This window comes from Puntigrus tetrazona, chromosome 15 (genome assembly GCF_018831695.1).
Source record: "Puntigrus tetrazona isolate hp1 chromosome 15, ASM1883169v1, whole genome shotgun sequence".
NCBI lineage: Eukaryota > Metazoa > Chordata > Actinopteri > Cypriniformes > Cyprinidae > Puntigrus > Puntigrus tetrazona.
This window is the reverse complement of record NC_056713.1, coordinates 9,375,088-9,397,366: the sequence shown is the minus strand read 5'-3', so window position 1 is coordinate 9,397,366 and position 22,279 is coordinate 9,375,088. Positions and strand designations below refer to the sequence as shown.

Here is a 22,279-nt window from a genome sequence, read left to right as displayed (position 1 = left end):
CGGGTTATCGCGCTGTCGACCAGATGTTGCGTTTTCAATCATCCCAATCTTGACGTGGGTACTCTCGGATTGGCCGAGCTCACTGCAGCGACAGTCCCTTGAGAATGTTTGGTAGACGTTGTGGCGCTCTGCATCGCTCGGCTGACCATCTTGATTGCCTTTATGGTCCGGGGTGCGGAGGATGAGCGATTTTACGACCTGGTTCTAGAGCGATTCCCCCTTTTATGGTTCGTGTCTGTTCATCGAGGCCCCACATTTTTATTTTATTTATTTTATTTTTTTGACACTACTTCTGGACTATGTTGTTTATTGATATAATGTTACTCACACAAATGTTACAAAAATTTAAATAAAGAATTAAATGAGATAACCTTTTTTGTAAAGTAATTATCTTCAAAATAGTAATTTTTATTTGTATAATGTATTGTTATATACTCTGTAACATAATTCTGATTTAATGTAAATTTGCTAATAGCGTTTATCAAGAACTGACAGTTAATTATGTCTAGAAGATCAGTGATTTTAAAAATTATTAAAGCACTTGCCCCGCCCCAGACCTGTGTGATTAATGTGACATTTCATACAGTTGATTGATGACAATTTTGATGCGAAGCAACAAATCAATGCATGATGGAGCCTAAAGAATGTAGTTAGAATGTCCCTAAAATTCAAGATATATAACAAAAATGCCCATTTGAGTTTTTGTTTATATGTTTGCATCATATAGTTTAGCAGTCAGCATTTGAATCAATGCCAGGTACATTGGTTGAATCAGCTTTGCAATAACAGTCTTCCCAGCCAGGATGTGCTGTATCCTGGATGACAATCCCTGAGTTGTTACCAGCCTCAGACCTATCTGGGCCACCAGCAAAGGGTACACAGCCTTTAGGCATTGTGGACCAGCGAATAAACTATTAAAAACCAAAAGAGTACAAAGAGTTATGTCTTTTCACTGCGGCAATCCGTTTATTACTTTTTGAAAAATATTCAACATATTAAACTCAGCACTCAAAGTGCATTTTGTGAAATACAATTTAACGAACAACAAGACCGTTAGTACACTTGCTAAGTATGCAAAATATACCTGTATAGGTTTAACGTGACCCTGGAAAAACACTGATTAACCATTCAAATTTGAAGAATCAATTTATAGTTTTTGTAAAGTTTAGGCTTACAATCAGTGTTTGTTGCTTGTACATCAGTGTCAAGACTTTAATGTGACCCTGTTATAAAAACATATGATGATAACCAGGTTCTGTTTATTCTTTAGAATATATATGCCTTTGGGAAACCTTGTCTGCCTAAAGAATGAGTTTTTCTGAGGTTGGACCGCATACAGAGATAGCGAGGTATGGCAAGGCAGCAGGCCAAAACCGTCTTGTCTGAACAATTTCAAGTCGTCCAGCTCTAAAAAACCTTTCAAACAGGCAGGCTTCATAGCTTAGTTGGAAAAAGCACCTCATTAGTAAACAAGATATTCCACATTTGAATCAAAGCTGTTACTTTGGTTATCTTCCATTGTGCAGCTCTTTTTGAAAGATAGCATGTCGTGCAAATTCATTGCAGTAATTTGGTGCCGTGGCTTAGATGGTAAAAGCGCCTGTCTTGTAAACAGGAGATCCTGGGTTGGAATCCCAGTGTTGCATTTTCATTTTACAGCGGAGATTTTGGAAAGTCCATCTGCAGCTCTTTTGGAAGGACTTGATGGGACCTGATGGCTTGTCATCAAAGCGTGATAAGTAAACTGCACAAAAACTTGGCTTGGCGCCGTGGCTTAGTTGGTTAAAGCGCCTGTCTAGTAAACAGGAGATCCTGGGTTTGAATCCCAGCGGTGCCTTTGGGATCCCTTGTCTGCCTAAAGAATGTGCGAGTCTTAGTTCTATCCTCTATAAAGGGATAGCATGGTATGGCAAGGCAGAAGGCCAAAACCGTGTTGTCTGAATTTTTTTCAAACCCAGAAAAAAACTAACACAGAGGCTAGCTGGCCACCCTTAATCAGTTGTAATTCAAACTCTTAGCTGCTGGCAAAGAACGCCAGCCTGTGCCAGTGGTGCAGGGTGCCGTGGCTTAGCCGGTCAAAGCGCCTGTCTTGCAAACAGGAGATCCTGGGTTCGAATCCCAGCGGTGCCTTGTCTGCCTAAAGAATGTGAGTATTTGAGTTTGGTCCCCTATACAGATATAGCAGGGGAGCCTGAGAGTGCTGTTGTTTTTTTTTAAACCGGACGACCAGATGGCTTGTCATCAGAGCGTGCTAAGCAAACTGCGCAAAGCAGAATGCAAGACCTTCACCTGGCTCAGCAAAACCAGCCAATGGGCTCTGTGGTGCAATGGATAGCGCATTGGACTTCTAGACTGCCCGTTGTGGCCATTCAAAGGTTGTGGGTTCGAGTCCCACCAGAGTCCCTCTTTTGGCATTTCTCTAGGGCTACATGGCCAACAAACACAGAGGCTAGCTGGCCAACCTTATTCGGTTGTAATTCAAACTCTTAGCAGCTGGCTAAGAATGCCGGCCTATGCCAACGCAGGAGCGTTGAAAAACCTTTGAAACCTTTGTCTTGTGAACAGGAGATCCTGGGTTCGAAGACTTTGGACAGCGGAGCCTGAGAGTTTGGTAAGTTTTTTAACCGGACGACCTGATGGCTTGTCATCAAAGCGTGCTAAGTGAACTGCACAAACACTTGGCTTGGCGCCGTGGCTTAGTTGGATAAAGCGCCTGTCTAGTAAACAGGAGATCCTGGGTTCGAATCCCAGCGGTGCCTTGGGATCTCTTGTCTGCCTAAAGAAAGTGCGAGTCTGAGTTCTATCCTCTATAAAGGGATAGCATGGTATGGTAAGGCAGAAGGCCAAAACCATGATGTCTGAATTTTTTCAAACAGAGCTAGCTGGCCACCCTTAATCAGTTGTAATTCAAACTCTTAGCTGCTGGCAAAGAACGCCAGCCTGTGCCAGTGGCGCAGGGTGCCGTGGCTTAGCCGGTCAAAGCACCTGTCTTGTAAACAGGAGATCCTGGGTTCGAATCCCAGCGGTGCCTTGTCTGCCTCAAGAATTTGAGTTTGGTCCCTTAAACAGATGTAGCAGGGAATCCTGAGAGTGCTGTGGTTTTATTTAACCGGACGACCTGATGGCTTGTCATCAGAGCGTGCTAAGTGAATTGCCCAAAAGCTTGGCTTGGCGCCGTGGCTTAGTTGGTTAAAGCGCCTGTCTAGTAAACAGGAGATCCTGGGTTCGAATCCCAGCGGTGCCTTTGGGATCCCTTGTCTGTCTAAAGAATGTGCGAATCTTAGTTCTGTCCTCTACAAAGGGATAGCATGGTATGGTAAGGCAGAAGGCCAAAACCGTGTTGTCAGAAATTTTTCAAGTCTCTCAGCTCTGAAAATAACAAAAACAGAGGCAAGCCGGCCACCCTTATTCAGTTGTAATTCAAACTCTTAGCTGCTGGCAAAGAATGCCAGCCCGTGCCAATGGCAGAGGGTGCCGTGGCTCAGCCGGCCAAAGCGCCTGTCTCGTAAACAGGAGATCCTGGGTTCGAATCCCAGCGGTGCCTTGTCTGCCTTAAGAATGTGAGAATCTGAGTTTGGTCCCCTATACAGATATAGCAGGGGAGCCTGAGCGTGCTGTTGTTTTTTTTAACCGGACGACCTGATGGCTTGTCATCAAAGTGTGCTAAGTGAACTGCACAAAAACTTGGCTTGGCGCCGTGGCTTAGTTGGTTAAAGCGCCTGTCTAGTAAACAGGAGATCCAGGGTTCGAATCCCAGCGGTGCCTTGGGATCCCTTGTCTGCCTAAAGAAAGTGCGAGTCTGAGTTCTATCCTCTATAAAGGGATAGCATGGCATGGCATGGTATGGTAAGGCAGAAGGCCAAAACCGTGTTGTCTGAAATTTTTCAAACAGAGCTAGCTGGCCACCCTTAATCAGTTGTAATTCAAACGCTTAGCTGCTGGCAAAGAACGCCAGCCTGTGCCAGTGGCGCAGGGTGCCGTGGCTTAGCCGGTCAAAGCGCCTGTCTTGTAAACAGGAGATCCTGGGTTCGAATCCCAGCGGTGCCTTGTCTGCCTAAAGAATTTGAGTTTGGTCCCCTACGCAGATATAGCAGGGAAGCCTGAGAGTGCTGTCGTTTTATTTAACCGGACGACCTGATGGCTTGTCATCAGAGCGTGCTAAGTGAACTGCCCAAAAGCTTGGCTTGGCGCCGTGGCTTAGTTGGTTAAAGCGCCTGTCTAGTAAACAGGAGATCCTGTGTTCGAATCCCAGCGGTGCCTTTTGGATCCCTTGTCTGCCTAAAGAATGTGCGAATCTTAGTTCTGTCCTCTACAAAGGGATAGCATGGTATGGTATGGTAAAGCAGAAGGCCAAAACCGTGTTGTCTGAAATTATTCAAGTCTCTCAGCTCTGAAAATAACAAAAACAGAGGCAAGCTGGCCACCCTTATTCAGTTGTAATTCAAACTCTTAGCTGCTGGCAAAGAATGCCAGCCCGTGCCAATGGCAGAGGGTGCCGTGGCTTAGCCGGTCAAAGCGCCTGTCTCGTAAACAGGAGATCCTGGGTTCAAATCCCAGCGGTGCCTTGTCTGCCTTAAGAATGTGAGAATCTGAGTTTGGTCCCCTATACAGATATAGCAGGGGAGCCTGAGAGTGCTGTTGTTTTTTTTAACCGGACGACCTGATGGCTTGTCATCAGAGCGTGCTAAGCAAACTGCGCAAAGCAGAATGCAAGACCTTCACCTGGCTCAGCAAAACCAGCCAATGGGCTCTGTGGCGCAATGGATAGCGCATTGGACTTCTAGACTGCCCGTTGTGGCCATTCAAAGGTTGTGGGTTCGAGTCCCACCAGAGTCGTCTCTTTTGGCATTTCTCTAGGGCTACATGGCCAACAAACACAGAGGCTAGCTGGCCAACCTTATTCGGTTGTAATTCAAACTCTTAGCAGCTGGCTAAGAATGCCGGCCCATGCCAACGCAGGAGCGTTGAAAAACCTTTGAAACCTTTGTCTTGTGAACAGGAGATCCTGGGTTCGAATCCCAGCGGTGCCTTTGGGAAACCTTGTATGCCTAAGGAATGTGTTTTTCTGAGGTCGGACCGTTAGTTGGTTAGAGTGCCTGTCTTCTAAACAGGGGATCCTGGGAATGATTCCAAGCAGTACCTCTCTGTCGCATCTTTGTTGGACAGGAGAGCCTCAGAGTGCTGTGGTTTTTTTGAACCGGAAGACCTGATGGCTTGTCATCAAAGCGTGCTAAGTGAACTGCACAAACACTTGGCTTGGTGCCGTGGCTTAGTTGGTTAAAGCGTCTGTCTAGTAATCCTGGGTTCGAATCCCAGAGGTGCCTTTGGGATCCGTTGTCTGCCTAAAGAATGTGCGAATCTTAGTTCTGTCCTCTACAAAGGGATAGCATGGTATGGTAAGGCAGAAGGCCAAAACCGTGTTGTCTAAATATTTTTAAAACCCAGAAAATAACAAACACAGAGGCTAGCTGGCCTCCCTTAATCAGTTGTAATTCAAACTCTTAGCTGCTGGCAAAAAACGTCAGCCCGTGCCAGTGGCGCAGGGTTCTGTAGCTTAGCCGGTCAAAGCTCCTGTCTAGTAAACAGGAGATCCTGGGTTCGAATCCCAGCAGTGCCTTGGGATCCCTTGTCTGCCTAAAGAAAGTGCGATTCTGAGTTCTATCCTCTACAAAGGGATAGCATGGTATGGTAAGGCAGAAGGCCAAAACCGTGTTGTCTGAAATTTTTCAAGTCTCTCAGCTCTGAAAATAACAAAAACAGAGGCAAGCCGGCCACCCTTATTCAGTTGTAATTCAAACTCTTAGCTGCTGGCAAAGAATGCCAGCCCGTGCCAATGGCAGAGGGTGCCGTGGCTTAGCCGGTCAAAGCGCCTGTCTCGTAAACAGGAGATCCTGGGTTCGAATCCCAGCGGTGCCTTGTCTGCCTTAAGAATGTGAGAATCTGAGTTTGGTCCCCTATACAGATATAGCAGGGGAGCCTGAGAGTGCTGTTGTTTTTTTTAACCGGACGACCTGATGGCTTGTCATCAGAGCGTTCTAAGCAAACTGCGCAAAGCAGAATGCAAGACCTTCACCTGGCTCAGCAAAACCCGCCAATGGGCTCTGTGGCGCAATGGATAGCGCATTGGACTTCTAGACTGCCCGTTGTGGCCATTCAAAGGTTGTGGGTTCGAGTCCCACCAGAGTTGTCTCTTTTGGCATTTCTCTAGGGCTACATGGCCAACAAACACAGAGGCTAGCTGGCCAACCTTATTCGGTTGTAATTCAAACTCTTAGCAGCTGGCTAAGAACGCCGGCCCATGCCAACGCAGGAGCGTTGAAAAACCTTTGAAACCTTTGTCTTGTGAACAGGAGATCCTGGGTTCGAAGACTTTGGACAGCGGAGCCTGAGAGTTTGGTAAGTTTTTTAACCGGACGACCTGATGGCTTGTCATCAAAGCGTTCTAAGTGAACTGCACAAACACTAGGCTTGGCGCCGTGGCTTAGTTGGTTAAAGCGCCTGTCTAGTAAACAGGAGATCCTGGGTTCGAATCCCAGCGGTGCCTTGGGATCCCTTGTCTGCCTAAAGAAAGTGCGAGTCTGAGTTTTATCCTCTATAAAGGGATAGCATGGTATGGTAAGGCAGAAGGCCAAAACCGTGTTGTCTGAAATTTTTCAAGTCTCTCAGCTCTGAAAATAACAAAAACAGAGGCAAGCCGGCCTCCCTTAATCAGTTGTAATTCAAACTCTTAGCTGCTGGCAAAAAACATCAGCCCGTGCCAGTGGCGCAGGGTGCTGTGGCTTAGCCGGTCAAAGCTCCTGTCTAGTAAACAGGAGATCCTGGGTTCGAATCCCAGCAGTGCCTTGGGATCCCATGTCTGTCTAAACAAAGTGTGAGTCTGAGCAGAAAGCAGAATGCAAGACCTTCACCTGCAAAACCAGCAAAACCTTGGCGCATAGCGCATTGGACTTCTAGACTGCCCGTTGGCCAGCAATGGAAGCGCATTGGACTCCTAGGGGCTGTGGCGCAATGGATGGATTGGACTTCTAGACTGCCCGTTGAGGCCATTCAAAGGTTGTGGGTTTGAGCCCCACCAGAGTCGTCCCTTTTGGCATTTCTTTAGAGCTTCATGGCCTTTGAAACCTTTGTCTTGTGAACAGGAGATCCTGGGTTCGAATCCAGCGGTGCCTTTGGGAAACCTTGTATGCCTAAAGAATGTGTTTTCTGAGGTCGGACCATGTATTAGTTGGTTAAAGTGCCTGTCTTCTAAACAGGGGATCCTGGGAATGATTTCAAGCGGTACCTCTCTGCGCGTAGTCTTTGGACAGCCTGAGCCTGAGAGTTTAGTAAGTCTTTTAACCGGGACCTGATGGCTTGTAAATCAAAGCGTGCTTGAACTGCACAAACACTTGGCAGCGCCGTGCATTTTACATCTTAGTTACACCTGTGAGTGTTGGGGCGCCTGCACAAACATAAGGCTTGTGACGTGGATCCTGGGTTAGTAAACAGGAGATCCTGGGTTCAGATGGCCAGGGACCTTAGGATCTTTCTGCCTAAAGACTGTGCGAATCTTAGTTCTGTCCTCTACAGAAGGGATAGCATGGTATGGTAAGGCAGAAGGCCAAATCCGTGTTGTCCCAGCGGTTTTCAAGTCTCTCAGCTCTGAAAATAACAAAAACAGAGGCAAGCATGGCCAGGCTTATTCAGTTGTAATTCAAACTCTTAGCTGCTGGCAAAAAAATGCCAGCCCGTGCCAATGGCAGAGGGTGCTCGTGGCTTAGCCGTTCAACGCGCCTGTCTGCTCGTAAACAGGAGATCCTGGATTCAAATCCCAGCGGTGCCTTGTCTGCCTTAAGAATGTGAGAATCTGAGTTTGGTCCCCTACACAGATATAGCAGGGAGCCTGAGAGTGCTGTTGTTTTTTTAACTGGGCGACCTGATGGCTTGTCATCAGAGCGTGCTAAGAAAACTGCGCAAAGCAGAATGCAAGACCTTCACCTGGCTCAGCAAAACCAGCCAATGGGCTCTGTGGCGCAATGGATAGTGCATTGGACTTCTAGACTGCCCGTTGTGGCCATTCAAAGGTTGTGTGTTCGAGTCCCACCAGAGTCGTCTCTTTTGGCATTTCTCTAGGGCTACATGGCCAACAAACACAGAGGCTAGCTGGCCACCTTATTCGGTTGTAATTCAAACTCTTAGCAGCTGGCTAAGAACGTGTGCCCATGTTTCGACAGGAGCGTTGAAAAACCTTTGAAACCTTTGTCTTGTGAACAGGAGATCCTGGGTTCGAAGACTTTGGACAGCGGAGCCTGAGAGTTTGGTAAGTTTTTTAACCGGACGACCTGATGGCTTGTCATCAAAGCGTTCTAAGTGAACTGCACAAACACTAGGCTTGGCGCCGTGGCTTAGTTGGTTAAAGCGCCTGTCTAGTAAACAGGAGATCCTGGGTTCGAATCCCAGCGGTGCCTTTGGGATCTCTTGTCTGCCTAAAGAAAGTCGAGTCTGAGTTCTATCCTCTACAAAGGGATAGCATGGTATGGTAAGGCAGAAGGCCAAAACCATGATGTCTGAATTTTTCAAACAGAGCTAGCTGGCCACCCTTAATCAGTTGTAATTCAAACTCTTAGCTGCTGGCAAAGAACGCCAGCCTGTGCCAGTGGGATAAAGTGCCGTCTGGTCTAGCCGGTCAAAGCACCTGTCTTGTAAACAGGAGATCCTGGGTTCGAAGTCCCAGCGGTGCCTTGTCTGCCTTAAGAATTTGAGTTTGGTCCCTATACAGATATAGCAGGGAATCCCAGAGTGCTGTTGTTTTATTTAAAGCGACCTGATGGCTTGTCATCAGAGCGTGCTAAGCAGAACTAAGTGAACAGCTCTGCAAAGCTTGGTGCACCGTGGCTTAGTTGGTTAAAGCGCCTGTTTAGTAAACAGGAGATCCTGGGTTCAAATCCCAGCGGTACCTTTATTGGGGATGGTTGTCATCACGTTGGAGAGCGTGGAATCTTTTCTTCTGAAGTCCTGAGTGCAAATGGGTGGGAGGGAGCCAGGCCATTGTCTGTGCCTTATCAACTGCTGCCAAAAACACTGCCAGGACGAATGCAGAGAGGCTAGCTGGGAGCTGTCCTTTATAAACGGGATAGAAATTCCAGCGGTGCCTAAGGGGCTGAAGCACCATCAGAAAAGAAAGTGTGGTTTTGTCAGAATTGAAATAAACTCAGAAAATAACAAACACAGAGGCTAACAGGCAGTTGCTCTTAATCAGTTGTAATTCAAACTCTTAGCAAACTGGCAAAAACAAGGCCAGCCCCAGAAGAAGCGAGGGTGCCGTGGCTTAGCTGGTCAAAGCGCCTGTCTTGTAAACAGGAGATCCTGGGTTCGAATCCCAGCAGCGGTGCCTTATCAGCTCTAGCAATCAAGAAGGCAGTGTGGCTTTTCTTTCCTGAAACGGAATGCAAACGGCGGGAGTTTCAGTAGGCCGATTCAAAGTTTTTCTTACTCATCAGCTGCTGCAAAAACACTGGCCAGGGCGAATGGGTGATAGCAGGAGGATAGGGTGCTTGTGAAGAGGCACAAATCCCAGCTGCCTGTTTCTGCAAACAGGAGCCCTCCTGGGAATTCAAATCGCTGGTGCAATGGTCTGCCTGACAGATGTGAGATTCTGAGGTTGTGGCTATATCAGATATAGCAGGGGAGCCTGGCAGTGCTGTTGTCTCTTTTTTTTAATGGACGAGCTGGTCAAAGTGCCTGTCTTGTCAAAGCTGAAATAAGCAACCTTGCTTTCAGTAGGCTGAATTGCAAGACCTTCACATGGCTCAGCAAAACGTGCCAACAGGCTCTGTGGCGCAATGGATAGCGCATTGGACTTCTAGACTGCCACATGAGGCCATTCAAAGGTTGTGGGTCTGAGTCCCACCAGAGTCGTCTCTTTTTGCATTTCTTAAGGCTACATGGCCAACAAACACAGAGACTAGCTGACCAACCTGATTCAGTTGTCATGAAAACATTGCTCTGTGGCTAAAACGCCGGACAGGAAGGCGACCTGAAATCGATTGGACCGAGACAAGCTTGTGAAGTAGGAGATCCTGCAATTCCGTTCCAAGCGGTGCCTTCTGGAACCCTTGCATTGCTAAAGCACAAGCCCACAGGCGCTGTGGCTTAGTTGGTTAAAGCGCCTGTCTAGTAAACAGGAGATCCTGGGTTCGAATCCCAGCAGTACTTCCTTGTTCACTCATCTGTCGCTGGTCAGGAGAACCTTCAGCTCCCTTTTGCAAGATAGCGCGACCTTCTGATGCACCACAGCAAAAGAGGTGCCGTGGCTTGTCATCAACCTTGCTATCTTGAGATTCTGGGTTGGCCAGGGCAGAATGTAGTTTCACCAGGGTGAATCCATGTCTTGCATATCGATCAGGTGCCGTGACTTAGCTGGATAAAGCACCTGTCTGGTCAAGGAGGTCCTGAGTACAAATCCCATCGGAGTTTTGGCAGGGTTGTAGAATCGTCTTGAGAGTGTGGCTTTAATTTCCCTCATTTAAGCAGGCAGTTTCTCCTGTGTGCCACCCACCAGTTGCTGACAAAGCACACTGGTAGTGGCAAGCGACAGCTCTGCAAGGGTGCCGTGGCTTAGTTGGTCAAAGCGCCTGTTTCAGTAAACAGGAGATCCTGGGTTCAAATCCCAGCGGTACCTTTATTGTATTGGTAGCATCAAGTCTGAAGCGTGGCTTTTCTTTCCTGAAGCTGAGTGCAAATGGGAGGAGTTTCAGTAGGCCATTTCACCAGTGTGCCGCTTATCAACTGCTGCTAGTAAACAGGAGGCCAGGGCCGAATGCATGACTGCAGCAGGAGCTGTGGCTTGGAAGTTAGTAGTCGAAAGCGCTGTCTTGTAACCGGAGTTCTTGGCTTCGAAATTCCAGCGGTGCCTTTGGTGGGGCAGAAGCACCATCAAAGAAAGTGTGGCTTTTCTTTTGAAGTGAAATGCAAACAGGACGGTAGCAAACAGGGCTAGCTGCAACAGGCAGTTGCTCCATTGCGCCAACCCTCAGCTGCTAACAAACAATAGCCTAGCCAAGGCAAAGTGCCAGAAGAAGCGAGGTGCCGTGGCTTAGCTGGTCAAAGCGCCTGTCTTGTAAACAGGAGATCCTGGGTTGAATCCCAGCGGTGCCTGCAGGGGGCTCTAGCAATCACCTTAGGCAGTGTTTGCTCCCCTTTCCTGAAGCGGAATGCAAGCGGCGAGAGTGCTGCTGTTTTTTCAGTGATGGCGATTCACCAGTGCGCCACTCATCAGCTGCTGCAAAAAAACACTGGCCAGGGCGAATGGGTGATAGCAGGAGGATAGGGTGGCTTGTGAAGAGGCACAAATCCCAGCTGAGCCTTTCTGCATTCTGAAAGCCCTCTGGCGAGAATTCAGTATCGCTGGAGCAATGGACTTCTACTCTGACAGATGGAGATTCACAGGTTGTGGCTATATCAGGATATAGCGGCATGCAAATGAGGTGCCATGGCTTAGCTGGTCAAAGTGCCTGTCTTGTAAAAAGCTGAAATCAAGCGACCTTGCTTTCAGTAGGCTGCTTTGCTAAAACCTTCACATGGCTCAAGCGAGCCGTGACAACAGGCTCTGTGGCGCAATGGATAGCGCATTGGACTTCTAGACTGCCACATGAGGTGATTCAAAGGTTGTGGGTTCGAGTCCCACCAGAGTCGTTTCATTTTGCCTTTCTTAAGGCGCGCGGCCAACAAACACCGAGACTTCCTGACCACCCTGATTCAGCTGTCATGAAAACATTGCTCTGTGGCCTCTGTTTCGGACAGGAAGGCGACCTCACATCGATTGGACCGAGACAAGCTGTGAAGTAGGAGCTGCAATCCCGTTTCAAACCATCCTTTCTGACTTTAGGGCAACATTGCTCAGCACAAGCCCACAGGCGCTGTGGCTTAGTTGGTTAAAGCGCCTGTCTAGTAAACAGGAGATCCTGGGTTCGAATCCCAGCAGTGCCTTCCTTGTTCACTCATCTGTCGCTGGTCAGGATTCAACCTTCAGCTCCCTTTTCCAAGATAGCGCGACCTTCTGATGCACCACAGCAAAGAGGTGCCGTGGCTTGTCAACCTTCCTATCTTGAGATTCTGGGTTGGCCAGGGCAGCATGTAGTTTCACCAGGGTGAATCCATGTAACTGACAGGTGCCGTGACTTAGCTGGATAAAGCACCCATGTCTGGTCAACGGGAGGTCCTGAGTACAAATCCCATCGGAGTCTCGAGCAGGGTTGTAGAATCGTCTTCGAGAGTGTGGCTTTAATTTCCAAAAGCGGAACAGCAGGCAGTTTCTCCTGTGTGCCACCCACCAGTTGCTGACAAAGCACACTGGCGAGCAAACGCACAGCTCTGCAAGGGTGCCGTGGCTTAGTTGGTCAAGCGCCTGTTTCAGTAAACAGGAGATCCTGGGTTCAAATCCCAGCGGTACCTTTATTGGGGTGGTAGCATCACGTTGGAGAGCGTGGCTTTTCTTTCCTGAAGCTGAGTGCAAATGGGTGGGAGTTTCAGTAGGCCATTTCACCAGTGTGCCGCTTATCAACTGCTGCCAAAAAACACTGGCCAGGGACGAATGCATGACTGCAGCAGGGAGCTGTGGCTTGGAAAACGGAGTTCTTGGCTTCGAAATTCCAGCGGTGCCTTTGGTGGGGCTGGAGCACCATCAAAGAAAGTGTGGCTTTTCTTTCCTGAAGTGAAATGCAAACGACGGTAGCAAAAAAGAGGCTTCAGGGCAACAGGCAGTTGCTCCATGCGCCACCCTCAGCTGCTAACAAACAATACTAGCCAAGGCAAAGTGCCAGAAGAAGCGAGGTGCCGTGGCTTAGCTGGTCAAAGCGCCTGTCTTGTAAACAGGAGATCCTGGGTTCGAATCCCAGCGGTGCCTGCAGGGGGCTCTAGCAATCACCTTAGGCAGTGTGGCTTTTCTTTCCTGAAACGGAATGCAAGCGGCGGGAGTTTCAGTAGGCCGATTCACCAGTGCGCCACTCATCAGCTGCTGCAAAAAACACTGGCCAGGGCGAATGGGTGATAGCAGGAGGATAGGGTGGCTTGTGAAGAGGCACAAATCCCAGCTGAGCCTTTCTGCATTCTGAAAGCCCTCACTGGCGAGAATTCAGTATCGCTGGAGCAATGGACTTCTACTCTGACAGATGAGGAGATTCACAGGTTGTGGCTATATCAAGGATAGCGCGGCATGCAAATGAGGTGCCATGGCTTAGCTGGTCAAAGTGCCTGTCTTGTAAAAAGCTGAAATCAAGCGACCTTGCTTTCAGTAGGCTGCTTTGCTAAAACCTTCACATGGCTCGGCGAGCCGTGACAACAGGCTCTGTGGCGCAATGGATAGCGCATTGGACTTCTAGACTGCCACATGAGGTGATTCAAAGGTTGTGGGTTCGAGTCCCACCAGAGTCGTTTCATTTTGCCTTTCTTAAGGCCGCTCGGCCAACAAACACCGAGACTTCCTGACCACCCTGATTCAGCTGTCATGAAAACATTGCTCTGTGGCCTCTGTTTCGGACAGGAAGGCGACCTCACATCGATTGGACCGAGACAAGCTGTGAAGTAGGAGCTGCAATTCCGTTTCCAAACCATCCTTTCTGACTTCGCAACATTGCTCAGCACAAGCCCACAGGCGCTGTGGCTTAGTTGGTTAAAGCGCCTGTCTAGTAAACAGGAGATCCTGGGTTGAATCCCAGCAGTGCCTTCCTTGTTCACTCATCTGTCGCTGGTCAGGATTCAACCTTCAGCTCCTTTTCCAAGATAGCGCGACCTTCTGATGCACCACAGCAAAGAGGTGCCGTGGCTTGTCAACCTTCCTATCTTGAGATTCTGGGTTGGCCAGGGCAGCATGTAGTTTCACCAGGGTGAATCCATGTCTACGACCGGGTGCCGTGACTTAGCTGGATAAAGCACCTGTCTGGTCAACGGGAGGTCCTGAGTACAAATCCCATCGGAGTCTCGAGGCAGGGTTGTAGAATCGTCTTCGAGAGTGTGGCTTTAATTTCCAAAAGCGGAACAGCAGGCAGTTTCTCCTGTGTGCCACCCACCAGTTGCTGACAAAGCACACTGGCCGGGGCAAACGCACAGCTCTACAAGGGTGCCGTGGCTTAGTTGGTCAAAGCGCCTGTTTCGTAAACAGGAGATCCTGGGTTCAAATCCCAGCGGTACCTTTATTGGGGTGGTAGCATCACGTTGGAGAGCGTGGCTTTTCTTTCCTGAAGCTGAGTGCAAATGGGTGGGAGTTTCAGTAGGCCATTTCACCAGTGTGCGCTTATCAACTGCTGCCAAAAACACTGGCCAGGGACGAATGCATGACTGCAGCAGGGAGCTGTGGCTTGGAAAGCGGAGTTCTTGGCCGAAATTCCAGCGGTGCCTTTGGTGGGGCTGGAGCACCATCAAAGAAAGTGTGGCTTTTCTTTCCTGAAGTGAAATGCAAGCAGCGGTAGCAAAAAGAGGGCCGGGGCAACAGGCAGTTGCTCCATTGCGCCACCCTCAGCTGCTAACAAACAATACTAGCCAAGGCAAAGTGCCAGAAGAAGCGAGGTGCCGTGGCTTAGCTGGTCAAAGCGCCTGTCTTGTAAACAGGAGATCCTGGGTTCGAATCCCAGCGGTGCCTGCAGGGGCTCTAGCAATCACCTTAGGCAGTGTGGCTTTTCTTTCCTGAAACGGAATGCAAACGGCGGGATTTTCAGTAGGCCGATTCACCAGTGCGCCACTCATCAGCTGCTGCAAAAAAACACTGGCCAGGGCGAATGGGTGATAGCAGGAGGATAGGGTGGCTTGTGAAGAGGCACAAATCCCAGCTGAGCCTTTCTGCATTCTGAAAGCCCTCACAAGCGAGAATTCAGTATCGCTGGAGCAATGGACTTCTACTCTGACAGATGAGGAGATTCACAGGTTGTGGCTATATCAAGGATAGCGCGGCATGCAAATGAGGTGCCATGGCTTAGCTGGTCAAAGTGCCTGTCTTGTAAAAGCTGAAATCAAGCGACCTTGCTTTCAGTAGGCTGCTTTGCTAAAACCTTCACATGGCTCGGCGAGCCGTGACAACAGGCTCTGTGGCGCAATGGATAGCGCATTGGACTTCTAGACTGCCACATGAGGTGATTCAAAGGTTGTGGGTTTGAGTCCCACCAGAGTCGTTTCATTTTGCCTTTCTTAAGGCCGCTCGGCCAACAAACACCGAGACTTCCTGACCACCCTGATTCAGCTGTCATGAAAACATTGCTCTGTGGCCTCTGTTTCGGACAGGAAGGCGACCTCACATCGATTGGACCGAGACAAGCTGTGAAGTAGGAGCTGCAATTCCGTTTCCAAACCATCCTTTCTGACTTCGCAACATTGCTCAGCACAAGCCCACAGGCGCTGTGGCTTAGTTGGTTAAAGCGCCTGTCTAGTAAACAGGAGATCCTGGGTTCGAATCCCAGCAGTGCCTTCCTTGTTCACTCATCTGTCGCTGGTCAGGATTCAACCTTCAGCTCCCTTTTCCAAGATAGCGCGACCTTCTGATGCACCACAGCAAAGAGGTGCCGTGGCTTGTCAACCTTCCTATCTTGAGATTCTGGGTTGGCCAGGGCAGCATGTAGTTTCACCAGGGTGAATCCATGTCTCACGACCGGGTGCCGTGACTTAGCTGGATAAAGCACCTGTCTGGTCAGCGGGAGGTCCTGAGTACAAATCCCATCGGAGTCTCGGGCAGGGTTGTAGAATCGAATCGTCGAGAGTGTGGCTTTAATTTCCAAAAGCGGAACAGCAGGCAGTTTCTCCTGTGTGCCACCCACCAGTTGCTGACAAAGCACACTGGCCGGGCAAACGCACAGCTCTGCAAGGTGCCGTGGCTTAGTTGGTCAAAGCGCCTGTTTCGTAAACAGGAGATCCTGGGTTCAAATCCCAGCGGTACCTTTATTGGGGTGGTAGCATCACGTTGGAGAGCGTGGCTTTTCTTTCCTGAAGCTGAGTGCAAATGGGTGGGAGTTTCAGTAGGCCATTTCACCAGTGTGCCGCTTATCAACTGCTGCCAAAAACACTGGCCAGGGACGAATGCATGACTGCAGCAGGAGCTGTGGCTTGGAAAACGGAGTTCTTGGCTTGAAATTCCAGCGGTGCCTTTGGTGGGGCTGGAGCACCATCAAAGAAAGTGTGGCTTTTCTTTCCTGAAGTGAAATGCAAGCGACGGTAGCAAAAAGAGGGCGGGGCAACAGGCAGTTGCTCCATTGCGCCACCCTCAGCTGCTAACAAACAATACTAGCCAAGGCAAAGTGCCAGAAGAAGCGAGGTGCCGTGGCTTAGCTGGTCAAAGCGCCTGTCTTGTAAACAGGAGATCCTGGGTTCGAATCCCAGCGGTGCCTGCAGGGGCTCTAGCAATCACCTTAGGCAGTGTGGCTTTTCTTTCCTGAAACGGAATGCAAGCGGCGGGATTTTCAGTAGGCCGATTCACCAGTGCGCCACTCATCAGCTGCTGAAAAAAAAACACTGGCCAGGGCGAATGGGTGATAGCAGGAGGATAGGGTGGCTTGTGAAGAGGCACAAATCCCAGCTGAGCCTTTCTGCATTCTGAAAGCCCTCACAAGCGAGAATTCAGTATCGCTGGAGCAATGGACTTCTACTCTGACAGATGAGGAGATTCACAGGTTGTGGCTATATCAAGGATAGCGCGGCATGCAAATGAGGTGCCATGGCTTAGCTGGTCAAAGTGCCTGTCTTGTAAAAAGCTGAAATCAAGCGACCTTGCTTTCAGTAGGCTGCTTTGCTAAAACCTTCACATGGCTCGGCGAGCCGTGACAACAGGCTCTGTGGCGCAATGGATAGCGCATTGGACTTCTAGACTGCCACATGAGGTGATTCAAAGGTTGTGGGTTCGAGTCCCACCAGAGTCGTTTCATTTTGCCTTTCTTAAGGCCGCTCGGCCAACAAACACCGAGACTTCCTGACCACCCTGATTCAGCTGTCATGAAAACATTGCTCTGTGGCCTCTGTTTCGGACAGGAAGGCGACCTCACATCGATTGGACCGAGACAAGCTGTGAAGTAGGAGCTGCAATTCCGTTTCCAAACCATCCTTTCTGACTTCGCAACATTGCTCAGCACAAGCCCACAGGCGCGCTGTGGCTTAGTTGGTTAAAGCGCCTGTCTAGTAAACAGGAGATCCTGGGTTCGAATCCCAGCAGTGCCTTCCTTGTTCACTCATCTGTCGCTGGTCAGGATTCAACCTTCAGCTCCCTTTTCCAAGATAGCGCGACCTTCTGATGCACCACAGCAAAGAGGTGCCGTGGCTTGTCAACCTTCCTATCTTGAGATTCTGGGTTGGCCAGGGCAGCATGTAGTTTCACCAGGGTGAATCCATGTCTCACGACCGGGTGCCGTGACTTAGCTGGATAAAGCACCTGTCTGGTCAACGGGAGGTCCTGAGTACAAATCCCATCGGAGTCTCGGGCAGGGTTGTAGAATCGTCTTCGAGAGTGTGGCTTTAATTTCCAAAAGCGGAACAGCAGGCAGTTTCTCCTGTGTGCCACCCACCAGTTGCTGACAAAGCACACTGGCGGGAGCAAACGCACAGCTCTGCAAGGGTGCCGTGGCTTAGTTGGTCAAAGCGCCTGTTTAGTAAACAGGAGATCCTGGGTTCAAATCCCAGCGGTACCTTTATTGGGGTGGTAGCATCACGTTGGAGAGCGTGGCTTTTCTTTCCTGAAGCTGAGTGCAAATGGGTGGGAGTTTCAGTAGGCCATTTCACCAGTGTGCCGCTTATCAACTGCTGCCAAAAAACACTGGCCAGGGACGAATGCATGACTGCAGCAGGAGCTGTGGCTTGGAAAACGGAGTTCTTGGCTTGAAATTCCAGCGGTGCCTTTGGTGGGGCTGGAGCACCATCAAAGAAAGTGTGGCTTTTCTTTCCTGAAGTGAAATGCAAACGACGGTAGCAAAAAGAGGCCGGGGCAACAGGCAGTTGCTCCATTGCGCCACCCCTCAGCTGCTAACAAACAATACTAGCCAAGGCAAAGTGCCAGAAGAAGCGAGGTGCCGTGGCTTAGCTGGTCAAAGCGCCTGTCTTGTAAACAGGAGATCCTGGGTTCGAATCCCAGCGGTGCCTGCAGGGGCTCTAGCAATCACCTTAGGCAGTGTGGCTTTTCTTTCCTGAAGCGGAATGCAAGCGGCGGGAGTTTCAGTAGGCCGATTCACCAGTGCGCCACTCATCAGCTGCTGCAAAAAACACTGGCCAGGGCGAATGGGTGATAGCAGGAGGATAGGGTGGCTTGTGAAGAGGCACAAATCCCAGCTGAGCCTTTCTGCATTCTGAAAGCCCTCACTGGCGAGAATTCAGTATCGCTGGAGCAATGGACTTCTACTCTGACAGATGAGGAGATTCACAGGTTGTGGCTATATCAAGGATAGCGCGGCATGCAAATGAGGTGCCATGGCTTAGCTGGTCAAAGTGCCTGTCTTGTAAAAGCTGAAATCAAGCGACCTTGCTTTCAGTAGGCTGCTTTGCTAAAACCTTCACATGGCTCGCGCGAGCCGTGACAACAGGCTCTGTGGCGCAATGGATAGCGCATTGGACTTCTAGACTGCCACATGAGGTGATTCAAAGGTTGTGGGTTCGAGTCCCACCAGAGTCGTTTCATTTTGCCTTTCTTAAGGCCGCTCGGCCAACAAACACCGAGACTTCCTGACCACCCTGATTCAGCTGTCATGAAAACATTGCTCTGTGGCCTCTGTTTCGGACAGGAAGGCGACCTCACATCGATTGGACCGAGACAAGCTGTGAAGTAGGAGCTGCAATTCCGTTTCCAAACCATCCTTTCTGACTTCGCAACATTGCTCAGCACAAGCCCACAGGCGCTGTGGCTTAGTTGGTTAAAGCGCCTGTCTAGTAAACAGGAGATCCTGGGTTCGAATCCCAGCAGTGCCTTCCTTGTTCACTCATCTGTCGCTGGTCAGGATTCAACCTTCAGCTCCCTTTTCCAAGATAGCGCGACCTTCTGATGCACCACAGCAAAGAGGTGTGTGGCTTGTCAACCTTCCTATCTTGAGATTCTGGGTTGGCCAGGGCAGCATGTAGTTTCACCAGGGTGAATCCATGTCTACGACCGGGTGCCGTGACTTAGCTGGATAAAGCACCTGTCTGGTCAACGGGAGGTCCTGAGTACAAATCCCATCGGAGTCTCGGGCAGGGTTGTAGAATCGTCTTCGAGAGTGTGGCTTTAATTTCCAAAAGCGGAACAGCAGGCAGTTTCTCCTGTGTGCCACCCACCAGTTGCTGACAAAGCACACTGGCCGGGGCAAACGCACAGCTCTGCAAGGGTGCCGTGGCTTAGTTGGTCAAAGCGCCTGTTTCGTAAACAGGAGATCCTGGGTTCAAATCCCAGCGGTACCTTTATTGGGGTGGTAGCATCACGTTGGAGAGCGTGGCTTTTCTTTCCTGAAGCTGAGTGCAAATGGGTGGGAGTTTCAGTAGGCCATTTCACCAGTGCCGCTTATCAACTGCTGCCAAAAACACTGGCCAGGGACGAATGCATGACTGCAGCAGGGAGCTGTGGCTTGAAAACGGAGTTCTTGGCTTCGAAATTCCAGCGGTGCCTTTGGTGGGGCTGGAGCACCATCAAAGAAAGTGTGGCTTTTCTTTCCTGAAGTGAAATGCAAACGACGGTAGCAAAAAGAGGGCCGGGGCAACAGGCAGTTGCTCCATTGCGCCACCCCTCAGCTGCTAACAAACAATACTAGCCAAGGCAAAGTGCCAGAAGAAGCGAGGTGCCGTGGCTTAGCTGGTCAAAGCGCCTGTCTTGTAAACAGGAGATCCTGGGTTCGAATCCCAGCGGTGCCTGCAGGGGGCTCTAGCAATCACCTTAGGCAGTGTGGCTTTTCTTTCCTGAAGCGGAATGCAAAGCGGCGGGAGTTTCAGTAGGCCGATTCACCAGTGCGCCACTCATCAGCTGCTGCAAAAAAACACTGGCCAGGGCGAATGGGTGATAGCAGGAGGATAGGGTGGCTTGTGAAGAGGCACAAATCCCAGCTGAGCCTTTCTGCATTCTGAAAGCCCTCACAAGCGAGAATTCAGTATCGCTGGAGCAATGGACTTCTACTCTGACAGATGAGGAGATTCACAGGTTGTGGCTATATCAAGGATAGCGGCATGCAAATGAGGTGCCATGGCTTAGCTGGTCAAAGTGCCTGTCTTGTAAAAGCTGAAATCAAGCGACCTTGCTTTCAGTAGGCTGCTTTGCTAAAACCTTCACATGGCTCGGCGAGCCGTGACAACAGGCTCTGTGGCGCAATGGATAGCGCATTGGACTTCTAGACTGCCACATGAGGTGATTCAAAGGTTGTGGGTTCGAGTCCCACCAGAGTCGTTTCATTTTGCCTTTCTTAAGGCCGCTCGGCCAACAAACACCGAGACTTCCTGACCACCCTGATTCAGCTGTCATGAAAACATTGCTCTGTGGCCTCTGTTTCGGACAGGAAGGCGACCTCACATCGATTGGACCGAGACAAGCTGTGAAGTAGGAGCTGCAATTCCGTTTCCAAACCATCCTTTCTGACTTCGCAACATTGCTCAGCACAAGCCCACAGGCGCTGTGGCTTAGTTAGTTAAAGCGCCTGTCTAGTAAACAGGAGATCCTGGGTTCGAATCCCAGCAGTGCCTTCCTTGTTCACTCATCTGTCGCTGGTCAGGATTCAACCTTCAGCTCCCTTTTCCAAGATAGCGCGACCTTCTGATGCACCACAGCAAAGAGGTGCCGTGGCTTGTCAACCTTCCTATCTTGAGATTCTGGGTTGGCCAGGGCAGCATGTAGTTTCACCAGGGTGAATCCATGTCTACGACCGGGTGCCGTGACTTAGCTGGATAAAGCACCTGTCTGGTCAACGGGAGGTCCTGAGTACAAATCCCATCGGAGTCTCGGGCAGGGTTGTAGAATCGTCTTCGAGAGTGTGGCTTTAATTTCCAAAAGCGGAACAGCAGGCAGTTTCTCCTGTGTGCCACCCACCAGTTGCTGACAAAGCACACTGGCGGGCAACGCACAGCTCTGCAAGGGTGCCGTGGCTTAGTTGGTCAAAGCGCCTGTTTCGTAAACAGGAGATCCTGGGTTCAAATCCCAGCGGTACCTTTATTGGGGTGGTAGCATCACGTTGGAGAGCGTGGCTTTTCTTTCCTGAAGCTGAGTGCAAATGGGTGGGAGTTTCAGTAGGCCATTTCACCAGTGTGCCGCTTATCAACTGCTGCCAAAAAACACTGGCCAGGGACGAATGCATGACTGCAGCAGGAGCTGTGGCTTGGAAAACGGAGTTCTTGGCTTCGAAATTCCAGCGGTGCCTTTGGTGGGGCTGGAGCACCATCAAAGAAAGTGTGGCTTTTCTTTCCTGAAGTGAAATGCAAACGACGGTAGCAAAAAGAGGGCCGGGGCAACAGGCAGTTGCTCCATTGCGCCACCCCTCAGCTGCTAACAAACAATACTAGCCAAGGCAAAGTGCCAGAAGAAGCGAGGTGCCGTGGCTTAGCTGGTCAAAGCGCCTGTCTTGTAAACAGGAGATCCTGGGTTCGAATCCCAGCGGTGCCTGCAGGGGGCTCTAGCAATCACCTTAGGCAGTGTGGCTTTTCTTTCCTGAAACGGAATGCAAACGGCGGGAGTTTCAGTAGGCCGATTCACCAGTGCGCCACTCATCAGCTGCTGCAAAAAGACACTGGCCAGGGCGAATGGGTGATAGCAGGAGGATAGGGTGGCTTGTGAAGAGGCACAAATCCCAGCTGAGCCTTTCTGCATTCTGAAAGCCCTCACAAGCGAGAATTCAGTATCGCTGGAGCAATGGACTTCTACTCTGACAGATGAGGAGATTCACAGGTTGTGGCTATATCAAGGATAGCGCGGCATGCAAATGAGGTGCCATGGCTTAGCTGGTCAAAGTGCCTGTCTTGTAAAAAGCTGAAATCAAGCGACCTTGCTTTCAGTAGGCTGCTTTGCTAAAACCTTCACATGGCTCGGCGAGCCGTGACAACAGGCTCTGTGGCGCAATGGATAGCGCATTGGACTTCTAGACTGCCACATGAGGTGATTCAAAGGTTGTGGGTTCGAGTCCCACCAGAGTCGTTTCATTTTGCCTTTCTTAAGGCCGCTCGGCCAACAAACACCGAGACTTCCTGACCACCCTGATTCAGCTGTCATGAAAACATTGCTCTGTGGCCTCTGTTTCGGACAGGAAGGCGACCTCACATCGATTGGACCGAGACAAGCTGTGAAGTAGGAGCTGCAATTCCGTTTCCAAACCATCCTTTCTGACTTCGCAACATTGCT

At 50.0% G+C, this 22,279-nt stretch overlaps 47 non-coding genes across 47 annotated transcripts; all 47 read left to right on the top strand.

The window, feature by feature from the left end:
* The first annotated feature begins 1,763 nt into the window (after positions 1-1,763).
* Positions 1,764-1,837, top strand: trnat-agu. The gene has a single exon. It is a non-coding gene; the product is annotated as a tRNA-Thr (tRNA).
* A 219-nt stretch (positions 1,838-2,056) lies between these two features.
* Positions 2,057-2,130, top strand: trnaa-ugc. The gene has a single exon. It is a non-coding gene; the product is annotated as a tRNA-Ala (tRNA).
* A 183-nt stretch (positions 2,131-2,313) lies between these two features.
* On the top strand, positions 2,314-2,403 carry trnar-ucu. The gene is given in 2 exon segments: positions 2,314-2,350; positions 2,368-2,403. It is a non-coding gene; the product is annotated as a tRNA-Arg (tRNA).
* Positions 2,404-2,685: 282 nt separating this feature from the next.
* On the top strand, positions 2,686-2,759 carry trnat-agu. Its single transcript has one exon. It is a non-coding gene; the product is annotated as a tRNA-Thr (tRNA).
* Positions 2,760-2,957: 198 nt separating this feature from the next.
* On the top strand, positions 2,958-3,031 carry trnat-ugu. The gene has a single exon. It is a non-coding gene; the product is annotated as a tRNA-Thr (tRNA).
* Positions 3,032-3,170: 139 nt separating this feature from the next.
* trnat-agu lies at positions 3,171-3,244 on the top strand. Its single transcript has one exon. It is a non-coding gene; the product is annotated as a tRNA-Thr (tRNA).
* Positions 3,245-3,470: 226 nt separating this feature from the next.
* trnat-cgu lies at positions 3,471-3,544 on the top strand. Its single transcript has one exon. It is a non-coding gene; the product is annotated as a tRNA-Thr (tRNA).
* A 147-nt stretch (positions 3,545-3,691) lies between these two features.
* trnat-agu lies at positions 3,692-3,765 on the top strand. Its single transcript has one exon. It is a non-coding gene; the product is annotated as a tRNA-Thr (tRNA).
* Positions 3,766-3,973: 208 nt separating this feature from the next.
* On the top strand, positions 3,974-4,047 carry trnat-ugu. Its single transcript has one exon. It is a non-coding gene; the product is annotated as a tRNA-Thr (tRNA).
* A 139-nt stretch (positions 4,048-4,186) lies between these two features.
* Positions 4,187-4,260, top strand: trnat-agu. The gene has a single exon. It is a non-coding gene; the product is annotated as a tRNA-Thr (tRNA).
* A 231-nt stretch (positions 4,261-4,491) lies between these two features.
* Positions 4,492-4,565, top strand: trnat-cgu. Its single transcript has one exon. It is a non-coding gene; the product is annotated as a tRNA-Thr (tRNA).
* Positions 4,566-4,746: 181 nt separating this feature from the next.
* trnar-ucu lies at positions 4,747-4,836 on the top strand. Its single transcript is given in 2 exon segments — positions 4,747-4,783; positions 4,801-4,836. It is a non-coding gene; the product is annotated as a tRNA-Arg (tRNA).
* A 707-nt stretch (positions 4,837-5,543) lies between these two features.
* Positions 5,544-5,617, top strand: trnat-agu. The gene has a single exon. It is a non-coding gene; the product is annotated as a tRNA-Thr (tRNA).
* Positions 5,618-5,842: 225 nt separating this feature from the next.
* Positions 5,843-5,916, top strand: trnat-cgu. Its single transcript has one exon. It is a non-coding gene; the product is annotated as a tRNA-Thr (tRNA).
* Positions 5,917-6,097: 181 nt separating this feature from the next.
* On the top strand, positions 6,098-6,187 carry trnar-ucu. The gene is given in 2 exon segments: positions 6,098-6,134; positions 6,152-6,187. It is a non-coding gene; the product is annotated as a tRNA-Arg (tRNA).
* A 283-nt stretch (positions 6,188-6,470) lies between these two features.
* trnat-agu lies at positions 6,471-6,544 on the top strand. The gene has a single exon. It is a non-coding gene; the product is annotated as a tRNA-Thr (tRNA).
* A 225-nt stretch (positions 6,545-6,769) lies between these two features.
* On the top strand, positions 6,770-6,843 carry trnat-agu. The gene has a single exon. It is a non-coding gene; the product is annotated as a tRNA-Thr (tRNA).
* A 1,530-nt stretch (positions 6,844-8,373) lies between these two features.
* trnat-agu lies at positions 8,374-8,447 on the top strand. Its single transcript has one exon. It is a non-coding gene; the product is annotated as a tRNA-Thr (tRNA).
* A 415-nt stretch (positions 8,448-8,862) lies between these two features.
* On the top strand, positions 8,863-8,938 carry trnat-agu. Its single transcript has one exon. It is a non-coding gene; the product is annotated as a tRNA-Thr (tRNA).
* Positions 8,939-9,296: 358 nt separating this feature from the next.
* On the top strand, positions 9,297-9,373 carry trnat-ugu. Its single transcript has one exon. It is a non-coding gene; the product is annotated as a tRNA-Thr (tRNA).
* Positions 9,374-9,807: 434 nt separating this feature from the next.
* Positions 9,808-9,897, top strand: trnar-ucu. Its single transcript is given in 2 exon segments — positions 9,808-9,844; positions 9,862-9,897. It is a non-coding gene; the product is annotated as a tRNA-Arg (tRNA).
* A 223-nt stretch (positions 9,898-10,120) lies between these two features.
* Positions 10,121-10,194, top strand: trnat-agu. Its single transcript has one exon. It is a non-coding gene; the product is annotated as a tRNA-Thr (tRNA).
* An 869-nt stretch (positions 10,195-11,063) lies between these two features.
* On the top strand, positions 11,064-11,136 carry trnat-ugu. The gene has a single exon. It is a non-coding gene; the product is annotated as a tRNA-Thr (tRNA).
* Positions 11,137-11,583: 447 nt separating this feature from the next.
* Positions 11,584-11,673, top strand: trnar-ucu. The gene is given in 2 exon segments: positions 11,584-11,620; positions 11,638-11,673. It is a non-coding gene; the product is annotated as a tRNA-Arg (tRNA).
* A 220-nt stretch (positions 11,674-11,893) lies between these two features.
* On the top strand, positions 11,894-11,967 carry trnat-agu. Its single transcript has one exon. It is a non-coding gene; the product is annotated as a tRNA-Thr (tRNA).
* An 842-nt stretch (positions 11,968-12,809) lies between these two features.
* Positions 12,810-12,883, top strand: trnat-ugu. The gene has a single exon. It is a non-coding gene; the product is annotated as a tRNA-Thr (tRNA).
* A 437-nt stretch (positions 12,884-13,320) lies between these two features.
* trnar-ucu lies at positions 13,321-13,410 on the top strand. The gene is given in 2 exon segments: positions 13,321-13,357; positions 13,375-13,410. It is a non-coding gene; the product is annotated as a tRNA-Arg (tRNA).
* A 219-nt stretch (positions 13,411-13,629) lies between these two features.
* trnat-agu lies at positions 13,630-13,702 on the top strand. The gene has a single exon. It is a non-coding gene; the product is annotated as a tRNA-Thr (tRNA).
* A 392-nt stretch (positions 13,703-14,094) lies between these two features.
* Positions 14,095-14,168, top strand: trnat-cgu. The gene has a single exon. It is a non-coding gene; the product is annotated as a tRNA-Thr (tRNA).
* A 372-nt stretch (positions 14,169-14,540) lies between these two features.
* Positions 14,541-14,614, top strand: trnat-ugu. The gene has a single exon. It is a non-coding gene; the product is annotated as a tRNA-Thr (tRNA).
* Positions 14,615-15,050: 436 nt separating this feature from the next.
* Positions 15,051-15,140, top strand: trnar-ucu. Its single transcript is given in 2 exon segments — positions 15,051-15,087; positions 15,105-15,140. It is a non-coding gene; the product is annotated as a tRNA-Arg (tRNA).
* Positions 15,141-15,359: 219 nt separating this feature from the next.
* Positions 15,360-15,433, top strand: trnat-agu. The gene has a single exon. It is a non-coding gene; the product is annotated as a tRNA-Thr (tRNA).
* Positions 15,434-15,826: 393 nt separating this feature from the next.
* Positions 15,827-15,900, top strand: trnat-cgu. The gene has a single exon. It is a non-coding gene; the product is annotated as a tRNA-Thr (tRNA).
* Positions 15,901-16,272: 372 nt separating this feature from the next.
* On the top strand, positions 16,273-16,346 carry trnat-ugu. Its single transcript has one exon. It is a non-coding gene; the product is annotated as a tRNA-Thr (tRNA).
* Positions 16,347-16,784: 438 nt separating this feature from the next.
* trnar-ucu lies at positions 16,785-16,874 on the top strand. Its single transcript is given in 2 exon segments — positions 16,785-16,821; positions 16,839-16,874. It is a non-coding gene; the product is annotated as a tRNA-Arg (tRNA).
* Positions 16,875-17,093: 219 nt separating this feature from the next.
* trnat-agu lies at positions 17,094-17,169 on the top strand. Its single transcript has one exon. It is a non-coding gene; the product is annotated as a tRNA-Thr (tRNA).
* Positions 17,170-17,562: 393 nt separating this feature from the next.
* Positions 17,563-17,636, top strand: trnat-agu. The gene has a single exon. It is a non-coding gene; the product is annotated as a tRNA-Thr (tRNA).
* Positions 17,637-18,010: 374 nt separating this feature from the next.
* On the top strand, positions 18,011-18,084 carry trnat-ugu. The gene has a single exon. It is a non-coding gene; the product is annotated as a tRNA-Thr (tRNA).
* Positions 18,085-18,520: 436 nt separating this feature from the next.
* On the top strand, positions 18,521-18,610 carry trnar-ucu. Its single transcript is given in 2 exon segments — positions 18,521-18,557; positions 18,575-18,610. It is a non-coding gene; the product is annotated as a tRNA-Arg (tRNA).
* A 219-nt stretch (positions 18,611-18,829) lies between these two features.
* On the top strand, positions 18,830-18,903 carry trnat-agu. Its single transcript has one exon. It is a non-coding gene; the product is annotated as a tRNA-Thr (tRNA).
* A 391-nt stretch (positions 18,904-19,294) lies between these two features.
* trnat-cgu lies at positions 19,295-19,368 on the top strand. The gene has a single exon. It is a non-coding gene; the product is annotated as a tRNA-Thr (tRNA).
* A 373-nt stretch (positions 19,369-19,741) lies between these two features.
* On the top strand, positions 19,742-19,815 carry trnat-ugu. Its single transcript has one exon. It is a non-coding gene; the product is annotated as a tRNA-Thr (tRNA).
* Positions 19,816-20,251: 436 nt separating this feature from the next.
* trnar-ucu lies at positions 20,252-20,341 on the top strand. The gene is given in 2 exon segments: positions 20,252-20,288; positions 20,306-20,341. It is a non-coding gene; the product is annotated as a tRNA-Arg (tRNA).
* A 219-nt stretch (positions 20,342-20,560) lies between these two features.
* On the top strand, positions 20,561-20,634 carry trnat-agu. Its single transcript has one exon. It is a non-coding gene; the product is annotated as a tRNA-Thr (tRNA).
* Positions 20,635-21,023: 389 nt separating this feature from the next.
* On the top strand, positions 21,024-21,097 carry trnat-cgu. The gene has a single exon. It is a non-coding gene; the product is annotated as a tRNA-Thr (tRNA).
* Positions 21,098-21,473: 376 nt separating this feature from the next.
* trnat-ugu lies at positions 21,474-21,547 on the top strand. Its single transcript has one exon. It is a non-coding gene; the product is annotated as a tRNA-Thr (tRNA).
* Positions 21,548-21,985: 438 nt separating this feature from the next.
* On the top strand, positions 21,986-22,075 carry trnar-ucu. Its single transcript is given in 2 exon segments — positions 21,986-22,022; positions 22,040-22,075. It is a non-coding gene; the product is annotated as a tRNA-Arg (tRNA).
* The last annotated feature ends 204 nt before the right edge of the window (positions 22,076-22,279 follow it).